Raw genomic sequence first — 11,029 nt, 5'->3', positions numbered from 1 at the left:
GGGAGAACCCAGCCCATGGTGGGTGGTGCCATGTAGGAAGGCCTTGTCTATTGTGGGTGGAGCCATCCCTGGGCTAGAGGTTCGGGGTCCATAAGAAAGCCCACATGAGGAAGTCATGAGGAAGCCAGTGAGCAGCACCCTCTATGGTCTGTGTGTCAGCTCCTGCTTCCAGTGTCCTGCCCTGGATTTAATTTCTGTCCTGACTTCCTTCTTTGATGAATAATGATATGGAAGAGTAAGACAAATAAACGATTTCCGTGACAAGTTGTGTTGGTCACAGTGTTTCATCGTAGCACTAGAAACCTAACCAGGATAGTACACACCACTTCCTGCATCAGCCCTACCATCTCCTTTCCACTACTTCCCAGTAAGCTGCCTTCTCACAACTTTACCAAGGGGCGGATCCATGGATTAGATCAGAGTCTTTCCACTCTAACTACTTCTCCCAAACTCCACTTCTGAACACTGTTTTGGAAAACAAGCTTTCAGCATATGAAAAGTGTGTGTGTGTGGGTGTGTGTATAAAATTTTAAACAAAATACAAATGTTTAATTTTTTTTCAAAACTTAACTATTTTAATGAAAATAAATTATAGACAACCTTTAGTACCTGTAATTATCTTCATATAGCTGTAACAGTGCTTTCAAAAAGATATTTTATTTTTTTGAGTTTTTTTAATCTATTTTTTTTCTTTTTAAAAATTGGTTTATTTTATTTATTTACATTTTAAATGTTATTGCCCCTTCCCAGTTTCCTTTCCATAAACCCCCATTTCCTCCCCTCCCCCTGCTTCTATTAGGGTGCTCCCCTACCCTCCCACCTGCTCCCACCTCAGCACCCTAGCATTACCCTACATGGGTCATGGAGCCTCCACAGGTCCAAGGGGCTTCAAAAGAGATCTTGTAAAGGATATTAATTTCACAATACAATGTTTCAAAGACAGGACAGCATTAAGAACATTAGTCTGAAGCATTTGTCACAGTGCTGAGGGGTGTATTGTTCTTTATCAAATTAACTGTGCTTTTGTTTTTAAAAAGTGGCTTTTAATGAGTGGCAATTATTTCGTGACCTTTTCAGTGATTTCTTGGATCCAAAACAAAATCCGTGTCTACTTTGCAGACATCATTTGCCGCCCTTCCTTCTGCTGCCATGGAATGATTCACATTCTCAATTCAACAGCTTTACTGGGAGCTTGCATTTTCTGTCAGCATATGAACTCTTGGGAGACATTTCATATCTAAGCCATAAAAGGAACTGATAAAGGATTTCTATATGCACAAAGAACTTCTCTAAATCAACCAGACAGACCCAATAAATATGTAGGCAAACTATTCAGAACAGCCATTCTACCATGGATGGTAAATGAGCACATGAAAAGATGCTCCACCCCATAGTCACAGAATGGCTAAAATCACAGCCTGACACCATCAAGTGCTGGCAGGGATATGGAACTACAGAAACTCTCCTATACTGCTGGTGAAATGGTAAATGGGTACAGTCCCTCTGTAAAAACGGAAGTGTCACAAAAGCTGAATATAATCACATTCATAAATGGGAATCTGGGTATATAACTACAAGTTTGTCTCTGCATCTGCCAGGAAGTCACATGCAGAGGTATTTGTAGCTGGGCTCCTTGTAGAACTCACAAGCTAGAAAACACCCAGATACTCACCAGTAATGGACGGTAAGGAAAGTGTGTAATGTAGGCAGCACAACTGTGTATGGCAAAGAGTGGGAATATAGAAACACAGAGCTTCTCACAGATATGATGTTGAGTCTAAGATGTCAGACGCTGGGTACAGGCTTGGTGATTCCACTACTATAGAGTACAAGGGCAGGTAGGTCTTGAGCCTTTGGTATTATGTCAGGCTGGTTGTAACCCTGGGGAAGGAGGGATTCTGGAACACTAGAACATTCTGCCTCTGGATCTGGGCCATTGTCATCCCAGGTTTGCTCACTCTGATTAGATTTACATTGTATGAGGTTGGTTGAGTCTTTTTCTCTTTCTATTACAACAACAAGGCTAATTTTTAAAAATAGGGTGGAAGGATTTTGGAAGTCAGCATTTGTCCCAAAGGTCTCCATTGGTAAAATTCTCTGTCTTTAAGTGCCATTTCCTCCAGGAAGTTATCCTTAATTCTCCTGACTCCCAGAGAATCTGAACCTTCGCTTTGCTGAGTCTCTTTTAGGCTGTCTTTTAGAAAACTATTAATTCTCTGAAACCAAATCAGGAGCCACAACTTTATACATTGTTATCAAGTCAAGAATACCTTACAAGAATGTGTCAGTTTCCTAAACTTAATGTATCCTGCAAACTATGGTTTTCAACCTATGCTGAACTTGAAACCCCATTGTGTATACCCACCCCTTTGCCTTGCTAACCCGCCCCCTGCCAAGACCTGTGATGACTCCCCTTCCAGATGATGTATCCTTGCTCTCACCTACCTCGCAGACAGCCTTGAGCCCTGAGTCTTCCACTCCTTTGTCCAGGTACGTCACTGGTCTCAGCAGGTATTTTCTATTAACCCTAACCCTTTTCCATAAAAGAGACCTCAAAAGTCAGTGAGTGGTGGTGCTCTCTGAAATCCCACCTTAGGGTGGGGCAGCTGTCTGGCTGGGCTAAATAAAGGTTGCTTAACCAGATAGTTGTAGAAATAAACACTTCTGCTGACAAGAGCAGACTGAGGTTGGGAGATACATATGGTCACTACATAAGAACAGTGGCAATCTGATGATGTATAATTTCTTTTAAAAATATTTATCTTTGTGTGTGTGTGTGTGTGTGTGTGTGTGTGTGCTGCACACACAAGTATACAACCAAAGGCCATCTGGGATCCTCCTCTATCACTTTCCACCTATTCCTTTAAGGCAAGATCTCTCCCTGAAATTCCCTGATTTCTTAGCTAGACTGGAAGCTAGCAAGCCCCAGTGATATTCACACCAGGGCTGAGGATACAGGTGTATGTAAGAGCTTGTTATGTGGATGTTGGGATCTGAAATCCAGTCCTCTTGATTGCATAGCAAACACTCTTAACTGCTAACCAGTCTCTGGCCCCAGGGCTAGAGCTTCAAATCTGGAATGTCCTCCTAAGACAGTGTGTTGAGGGCTTGGTTTTCCAGCCTGAGGTATTATTGAGGGGTAGTAGAGCCTTTAAGAGGTAGAAGTGAAATCCTAGGGGGTATGCCTATGAAGGAGGGGGCAGCCCCTTTCTGCTTCCTGACTACCATGAAAAGGACAGGCCACAATGTACTATGTATGGTATATGATCCCAAAGTGAGGGCACCAGGCAATTATGGGCTGAAAGTTCTAAAACCATCAGCAAACTGTAAACTGATTCTTTTGTATATTTTGCCACCCAGATGGCTACAATGTATTCAGTTCCTTTAGCCAACCTAGTGTGGTGTGCAGGACGCTTTCTCTTTGAGACATGATCTCATATGGCTGACTTCAAACTCACTGAGTAGCTGAGGATGATCTTGACTTTCTGATCCTTCAGTTTCTGAGTGCTGAGATGACAGGCCTGTGACACCACAGCCTGTTGTGTGGTACCGGGGATTAAATGAAGGATGTGCTTGCTATACAAGGACTCTGCCCACTGAGCCACATCCTCAGCCCTGGATTTTCTTAAGATCAGTCAACCCTGTGAGAAGACCACACCCACCCCTTCATTCAAACCCACTCACCCGCAGTCACAGAATCACAGAATGGAATCAGTGTGTCGACCTGGGGCCCACCGTGATAGATCGGTGACTGGGGAGTAAAGGAAGGGAAGTAAGATAAGGAAGAAGGCGAGGGGAAGGGCAGAGAAAGGGGATGGGTGGGGGAGGAAAGGAAGAAGGGAGGAAGGAAACCAGAGATGCCCCGCCCCTTCTCCGTGTAAGGAGAAACAGCTCCCTGGCAGCCAGTGCAACACTGGAGAGAGGGCCCACCTAGCCTTGAGGAAGCTAGTGGTGAATATAGCTCCCATTTCCCTTCCCAGCTGGGGTCCTAGCTGGAAGGAAACATAGTTGTCAATTCAAAGTCTGCCTGCAAGGGGCTCCACAGCAGGTCTGCAGCAGAGGCTGGGTTAGTTCTCAGTTTAATCCAATGTTTACTTTCTTTCTTCCACCCCACCTAGTGGCTCCCTTTGAAGAACTGCCTGGGGTTCGGGTTGCAGCATCAAACGTGGAAGGAAGAGGCATCTGGCTTTAGTAGCTAGAGTCTCTAACGCAGCTAAGGCCCTGAGGGGTGCCTGGCACACGGACTCCAGCACACAGCAGAGAGCACAGCAGGGTGGGGCTGTATCTGCAGCTGCAGTGGGAGGAGGAGACACACCCAGGCCGTGGGCAGATAGATACAAGACTCCAAGAGTATACGGAGCTTCACATACGCAGACACATACATGACCACCAGTGTGAGTTCGGGTGTATGCATGTAGAGAGACACCCCTGTGTTCACGAATAGTGAAGAGGCAATAGCTTCTGAAAGGAACACAATTTTGTCCTCAGCTTCCCGCCGGTGACAGTCTGAACCTGTCACTGAACTGTCCTTCCAGGTGGGGTTCCTTGTCTCGACCCCTGCCACAGTTCCAGTCTTTCTAACTGCTTTCCTGGACAACCAGGAACAATAGTCTTGGAGTGAATTCCTTCTCTGTTCTCATCTGCTCTTCAGACCTTCCTGTATGCCACAGTGGTGCGACATGAGTGTCAGGTAAATCTGATATCACTCCTCTTCTAGAAACACTTGGTCTCCCCTTTCCTACGCAACCAAGTTCAAAGCACTTGGCCTTCCATATAAGGCTAGGCTCCTGATCCTGACCAGGCTCAGCCCCTGTACAGCAGAGGGTCCGGAGGATGAAGATACCTGCAGGATGATTAATGCATCTGCTATTGCTGGATTGACACCATAAAGTCCTTCCATCTCCGTGGAAGGACGTGGGTCTCCTTCCTGGATCTCTGTTCCTCTATCCTCTAAGGCTCACTGGAGACAGTATCTCTCCACCTCACCCCAACATTCAAGGGTGACCACTGTCTGTCCCGTTGCTCTTACAGCCTTTCCTAGGCTTTAAGCACCAGTTGCCTTTGTCCCCTGTGTGTTCATGAGCATCTCCCTTACAACTCCAAGCACTGTGGTTGCCTAAATGAGTTAGTGTAGAAGATAGGATGGTACCAGTCAATGGTCCTTCCTAGCCAGGGAACCCGTGGACAATGTGGTCTAATTTTTCTGCTCTCAGCACCTACAGTGACAGAGAGGTCCCACTAACAACTCTGGGGAGTTTCAGCACAGAGGGAAGGATGCTGTTATGCAGATCCTTTCTCCAAACTGAAACACTGCAGAGGTCATAAGACTCAGGAAGTAAACAACATGCCAAGCTCAGAACGTTCCAGAAACAAGACCCACCCAAGGCCATGATTGCCAGGTAGAGGAATCTCTCAGATCAGGTGAACTCGGTGCAGGGAGCTCCAAGGTTACAGTTTTCACAAGTTGTGTTGTTAGTCACTTGTCGGTGTCTAACCCTGGGGTCTCTCAAGCTCCTGCAAGCAAGTCCCCTCAACCACGGTTCCTGCAAATAGCCAGTTAACTCACTGGGTCACTAATCCAGACTTGGATGGAATTGTTTGTCTGTTATCAATACCCTATCTGGGGTGAAGAGATGTTTGTTCATGTCTCCACAGGAAAAGACCCACAGCAGATGCCTGCCATGGCCCATGTTTTCCATTTCCATCTTTGTTTTCAGCAAGACCTTCTACCATCTCCTGACACTCTTGTCTCCAATCCAGCTGCCTCAGTTCTGTGCTTGGCTCCCAGAGCTGGCTCACTGAAGGAGAGTTAGATTGATCGACTCAATGGCTTCTTAGGCTTGCTTCTAGTCTGAGGATTCTGAGCTGAATAATGCTCTTCCTCTCTGCCGGCCTCCTGAGACACTGGCAGCCAGGAGCTGCTCAAGGTAGCCCCTCCTCGGGTCTCTACAGTTGCTCTGACTGGAGTTCTTGGAGCTGAGCTGAGTGGTGATTTGGGGGACCGGAACAGCCAAGGAGGCTTTCCACTTCAAAAGGCAGTCATTGCAGCCTGGCCCCCAGCAGCTGCCTAGCTCCTCCTGTACATCCCCAGGGATGCTGCAGATGTGGCTGGGGTTCCCATAGCAACCTCTGTGGGACCTGCTGTGCCTGCATCATCACATCTCTCGGCCTCATGTGAGAGGTGGGAAGGAACTGGGGTGGGATGGGATGGGTGGTGGCTTCCAGGCATTTTTTTCATCCTCGCAGTAACTGGGAATTTGCCATTGTTGTCTTCATATAGCAAGAAACCGAGACTCCAAAGTTCACCGAGCATACATACAAGAAAGTAAGGACATACATCTCTAACCAGCTTGTATTGGAAATAGTCAGAACCCACCAGAGTCCTGGTTGCCAGCAAGAAAAACCCAGCTCTATATCAGATTTGATGGAAAAGTGCAGTGCACACCTAGAGGTGAGAAAAGCTGATGGGAAAGGACACAGAGCCGGTTAGCTTTGAGTGCCAGGAATAGAGACTTTGTTTCACCAGAATGACTAAACTCCCACCAGAATTTTTTTTTCTATCTTCCAGAGTTCAGACTTTAAGAGGTAGGACCCAGTACCACCTTTTGGACAGGAGAGTCTCTACCAAGCCTATGTTCCCTGGATCAGTAGGTGGTTCCCAGCCAATATAAGGATGCTGGAAAACGGAATGGATGCTAGACAGGCCCAATCTCAAAGGTACCATGCTGCAGTGGTAAGCAAGGGATAGGTGCTAGGGAAGGGGTCCATGGCCAATGAGAAAGGAGATGTGAAGAGTGTAAGAGTGGGTGGCACCCAGAGGAGCTGGGTCTATGCAGCAATGGCTGGAAGATATATACTGGGAGAAGAAAGCTGGAGGTTGCTATTTCCTGCAGAGATATCCACACCTCAGCTCTTACATGCCTTGGCTCTTGCACATCACAGCAAATTCCCCCCACCCCCTCTTATATTCCTAGGGTCAGAGAGCCAGCCTTAGGTTCATGTTCTACTGTTGCAACAAAACAAGCTAAACGGATGGAAGGCTGTGGCTTGGGGACCTAGAGGTTTCAGTCTATGGTCCCTTGGGTCCACTCATTTGGGCCTGTGGTGAGTCTGTACATCACAGGAGGGAGACCTGAGGAGTTGGAAGAGGCTGATCAGGGCGGTTCTTCCAAATGGAAGAGAAAGCAAGTTCAAAGGTTCTGAGGCTGGAGCTTTGTAAGCAAGGGATAGATGAGGATGGAGAAGTATCGGGTGATGGCATGGAGTTTGAATTGCATTCTGGGTAAATGGATAAATCACTGGGGATATTCTAGCATGAGTGCTTTCTTATATAACTGTTTTCTTTGGGCCGCATACAACCTTTGAAGCAGAGCAGTCTCAGTTACTGACAGACATCCTCGTCCTCACAAGATCAGGATCATTAACATACCCTGGGAAAATGGAGGAAAGAGCCTCCTCGAGGAGCCTCCGCAAGCCCTTCCCTCCCCTCCAAAAGACAATAGAGGAGGTAAACAATTGACTGGGGTGGGGCTCTTCCCTGGTACTGAGTCCTACCACATCTCAGTTTGCTCAGGCAAACAGAGAGTCACCTCCAGGACACCTCAGCTAAGTCAGGTGCTTTAGGCAGACTCCCTGAAAGCACCACTCCTCCTCCAGCCCTCTCCCAGCCAGGGGCTGATGGATGGAGCGCCTGATGGTCTGGCTGGGCACCATGCCTAAGTGACAGGTGACGGATGGGGTTGGAACCAAATGCTCTGAGCCATGCGGCCAGTATACTGCTCCAAGGAGGACTTGGGAGCCAGGAGTTAATTTTTAAAAAAGAAGAAGCAAGGGCACTCAATATCCCTTTTTCTACTACTCAATTAGTGGAGCAGGCTGCAGGGAGCTGGAGTTTTAAAGATCCCCTTAATCATCTTTGTCCATTTGGCCTTGTGCTGGAGTGTGGTGGCGATCATTGCACGTGCCCATTAACCAATGCAATTAAAGTGTTGAGGCAACCTGGACCTTGGATTCTGATTAAATAGCAGATGAGAGGTTCTCAGAGGTGGTCCTGGAGATGAATCACTCCAAGCTGGAGAGCTGGAAGACTGGGAGGCTGGACAGAGAGGTGATTAGAGTCACTAGAATTGCCATGAGAAGGGGTGTCCCTTTATCAGTCCTAGCCTGTTCCAACTCCAGGCCCAACTTGCAGGCAGATGGATGGTCTTTGGGAAAATTATGAAGACCTGCTTTATGCAACAGAGAGGCAATATTTGGACTGCACGAGCAATTACCTCCTGCCAAGAGTTTCCTCTTTGCCAAGGGCATAATCACAGAGCATTTAGATAGAGGTAAATCCCTGGATCACCTATTCTGATGAGGAAGTAGGATGTCTGGGTGTGTTGCCAGGAGTTCCTGGCCAGCCATGCTCCCATCCTGTGGAGGGAGACAACGGAAGGATTCTCTGAGGAATCACTGGTGTGCCAGGCCAGGTGCCGTCCTTTCCCTGTCTGCTGTCTTTAACTCAAATCCCACCAGCCTCAGCAAGAGCCCAGATGACTTTATTATAGCTAGATGGTGGTGGGGAGACGTGGGGGGAGTCCAAGCTTCTTGTCTGTGATCACAGGTGGTGGAGCTGGGATCAGAACCCTGGCCTGAGATTGCCAGTAGCCCACTCGACTATCCAGAGGCCCGTTGTACCATGACTTCACTGCTGCCATGGTTACCTGCAGGACAAGATCAGGTCAGCCAGCTCAGTTGATATATTAACAGACATCACTAATTAGACTCAGTGGATTACCAAGAGGGAGAAGGGAGATGAAGTTGGGAAGAGGGGATATGTCGGAGGTGTCTAGAAGCAGTTGGAAGGGGAGCTGGAGCAGATATGATCAATGTATACGTGCAGGAAATTAAATAAATAAATAAAAAGGGTTTTGTTTTCTGAGAAACAAAGTGACCAGCTCCAAAGAAACTGTACCCAAGATTGATCCCCAGTCTCCACATCCACCCTAGACAAGAAAGGGGATGGGTCTGGTTCTGGTGCTTAAGCTTCCAGAGGAGATTGGGTGTCTCTTGATTATCTAGACTTACAGGAACCCCCTGTAGAAACCCAGACAAAGGTATTCTGTGTCTGCTGGGGACCCAGCAACCCTGCAGGGATGCTGAAGTCCCTCTATTTCTATCCCAGGTGCCTCAGAGGATGAACGATATATTTCCTGATTCCCAGTTCCCAGCCCCATTTTCCTGAGAATTCAGTTTTTTTTTTTTTTTTTTTTTTTTTTCCTCTGTGGCCTCACTGAAGAGCTTGTTTCAAAGGGCAAGAGAGTCACTGGGTTAGGACAGGTTTAAGAGAAGCCACTGTCATCTCTGAGGTCTTTGAGCTCACACTAGGACACCTGCTGTTTCCTTGGAGGGGCACTTTCTTCTTGAGTTTAGAACTCTCCTTTAAGATGTAAAGAGAAAGGGCAGGGATGATTGACCACCTATGGCATGGTCCAGATGTGAACCAGCTGCTCAGTCTTTCATAGCAGCCAGGCAGCCATTTATCTACCAGAGGAAGGGCCAGTCTTCTCTTGCAACTCTAAGAACTCTTCCTATTGCTGGGCATTAGATATGATCCTGAACTCTTCCCCCCCCCCCCCCCCCCCCCCCCCCGTCTTCTGCCCCTCCCCGTTATGGATGCCTTTCAGGAATCTGGCAAAAGTCCAGGGGTAGTGGGCCAAGCAATAAACAAGGCAGCTCCCTGTCAAGGAACACTGAGGCAACAAATAACTGCATGAGGAGCTTTCCTCGGACAGCAGCAAAAGTTCTCTCTGAGGGAGCTGTGACTGGGGAAGCTGGGGATGTAGCCCTCTGCAGTCAGTCTTGAAGGTAGAAAAGTAGGGCAAGCCAGGCACAGGTACTCAGGGAAGGAGAGAGGCCTAGCCATGTCTACAAAAGCACAAAAGACATGGCACATTGTGGGAGCCAGGGCAGAATGGGAGAGGAGATAAAAGCACTTGCCAAAAACCCGATGACCTGAATTTGATCCCCAGGACCTGTGTAAAGGGGACAGGAAAAAAATCAACTCCATTGAGCTGTCCTCTGACCTCCACATGAGGTGTCACCCAACTCCATACATGAAAACGATAATAAAAGATGTGGCATATAGGTGCCACCTGAGCCTTACTGCTTCCAGAGACCTCAGATCTTCAGGATTTTAGGGATCCAGCTTCAAAGTAGAGGAATGTCACAATAATTCTCTATATTAGTCTCTTGGGCTAGATGGGAGCCATGGAAGGTCTGGGCACATGCCCCTTCTCAGGAGAAGCTGCAGTGAAGGTGGAGGGCTGCAGGACACCTATACCTTAAAGAGAACATCAATACACCCAGGTGCATTGCCTGGGAAACAAACTCATAGAGAGCTGTGGACATGTACAGAGTAGGTGACAGCTTACCTTAGACATAGTCTTTCTAGATCTCTCAAAAGCAGTGTGTGGATGTACAAATACAATACATATACATGTGTATTCTCTCCCCCTCTCCCTCTTGTTAGCATTCTGTCTAAACTCCACCCTCCAGTTACCTGGCAACAGCCAGGTAGGCCTGGCCTACTATAAAAAGGGATGCTTGCCCCCTCCTCCCTCTCTTGTTCTCTTGCCTTGCCTCTTGCTCTCTTGCTCTCTCTCTCTCCCCATTCCCTTCCTCCTCTCTCCACATGGTCATGGCTGGCCTTTACTTCTCTTCTCTCTCCCTCTTTCTGCCTTTCTCTGCCTCTACTACCCTCTCAACTCCCCTCCTCATGCCCTGAATAAACTCTATTCTATACTATACCATCTTGTGGCTGGTTCCTCAGGGAGAAGAGATACCTTGGCATGGGCCGGCTGAGGTACTCCCTTGCCCTATACCTCACCACACCCCTATAGAACATATTCTTATACCTCTTTATCTTTTTATAAACACATCACCTCTCCTTCTCCCCTTTCTTTCACATGCACACAGACACAGACACACACATACACACAGACACACAGACAGACAGACAGACAGACACACACACAGACAGACATAC

The 11,029-nt window shown here is 47.5% G+C and overlaps 2 long non-coding RNA genes across 6 annotated transcripts in view; one reads left to right on the top strand and one right to left on the bottom strand.

Moving 5' to 3' along the window:
- Positions 1 to 1,026: 1,026 nt before the first annotated feature.
- On the bottom strand, positions 1,027 to 1,839 carry LOC116073757. The gene is made up of 2 exons (XR_004111892.1): positions 1,673 to 1,839; positions 1,027 to 1,237 (listed from the first exon to the last, which is right to left on the bottom strand). It is a non-coding gene; the product is annotated as an uncharacterized LOC116073757 (long non-coding RNA).
- A 113-nt stretch (positions 1,840 to 1,952) lies between these two features.
- LOC116072485 overlaps positions 1,953 to 11,029 on the top strand; it is a 25,769-nt gene continuing 16,692 nt past the window's right edge. The window contains exons 1-9 of one of the 5 annotated variants that reach the window (XR_004111479.1): positions 1,953 to 1,983; positions 2,421 to 2,490; positions 4,119 to 4,394; positions 4,536 to 4,690; positions 5,656 to 6,181; positions 6,281 to 6,451; positions 6,569 to 6,717; positions 6,975 to 7,507; positions 8,606 to 8,722. This is a non-coding gene — a long non-coding RNA (uncharacterized LOC116072485). Of the gene's footprint in view, positions 1,984 to 2,420; positions 2,491 to 4,118; positions 4,691 to 5,655; positions 6,182 to 6,280; positions 6,452 to 6,568; positions 6,718 to 6,974; positions 7,508 to 8,605; positions 8,723 to 11,029 lie in introns of all 5 variants that reach the window. The other 4 variants (XR_004111481.1, XR_004111480.1, XR_004111478.1 and 1 more) reach the window with 4 other exon arrangements.

This window comes from Mastomys coucha, unplaced genomic scaffold (assembly GCF_008632895.1).
Source record: "Mastomys coucha isolate ucsf_1 unplaced genomic scaffold, UCSF_Mcou_1 pScaffold23, whole genome shotgun sequence".
Classification (NCBI taxonomy): domain Eukaryota; kingdom Metazoa; phylum Chordata; class Mammalia; order Rodentia; family Muridae; genus Mastomys; species Mastomys coucha.
The sequence above is the reverse complement of the archived record's forward strand: the minus strand, read 5'-3'. Positions and strand labels throughout refer to the sequence as shown.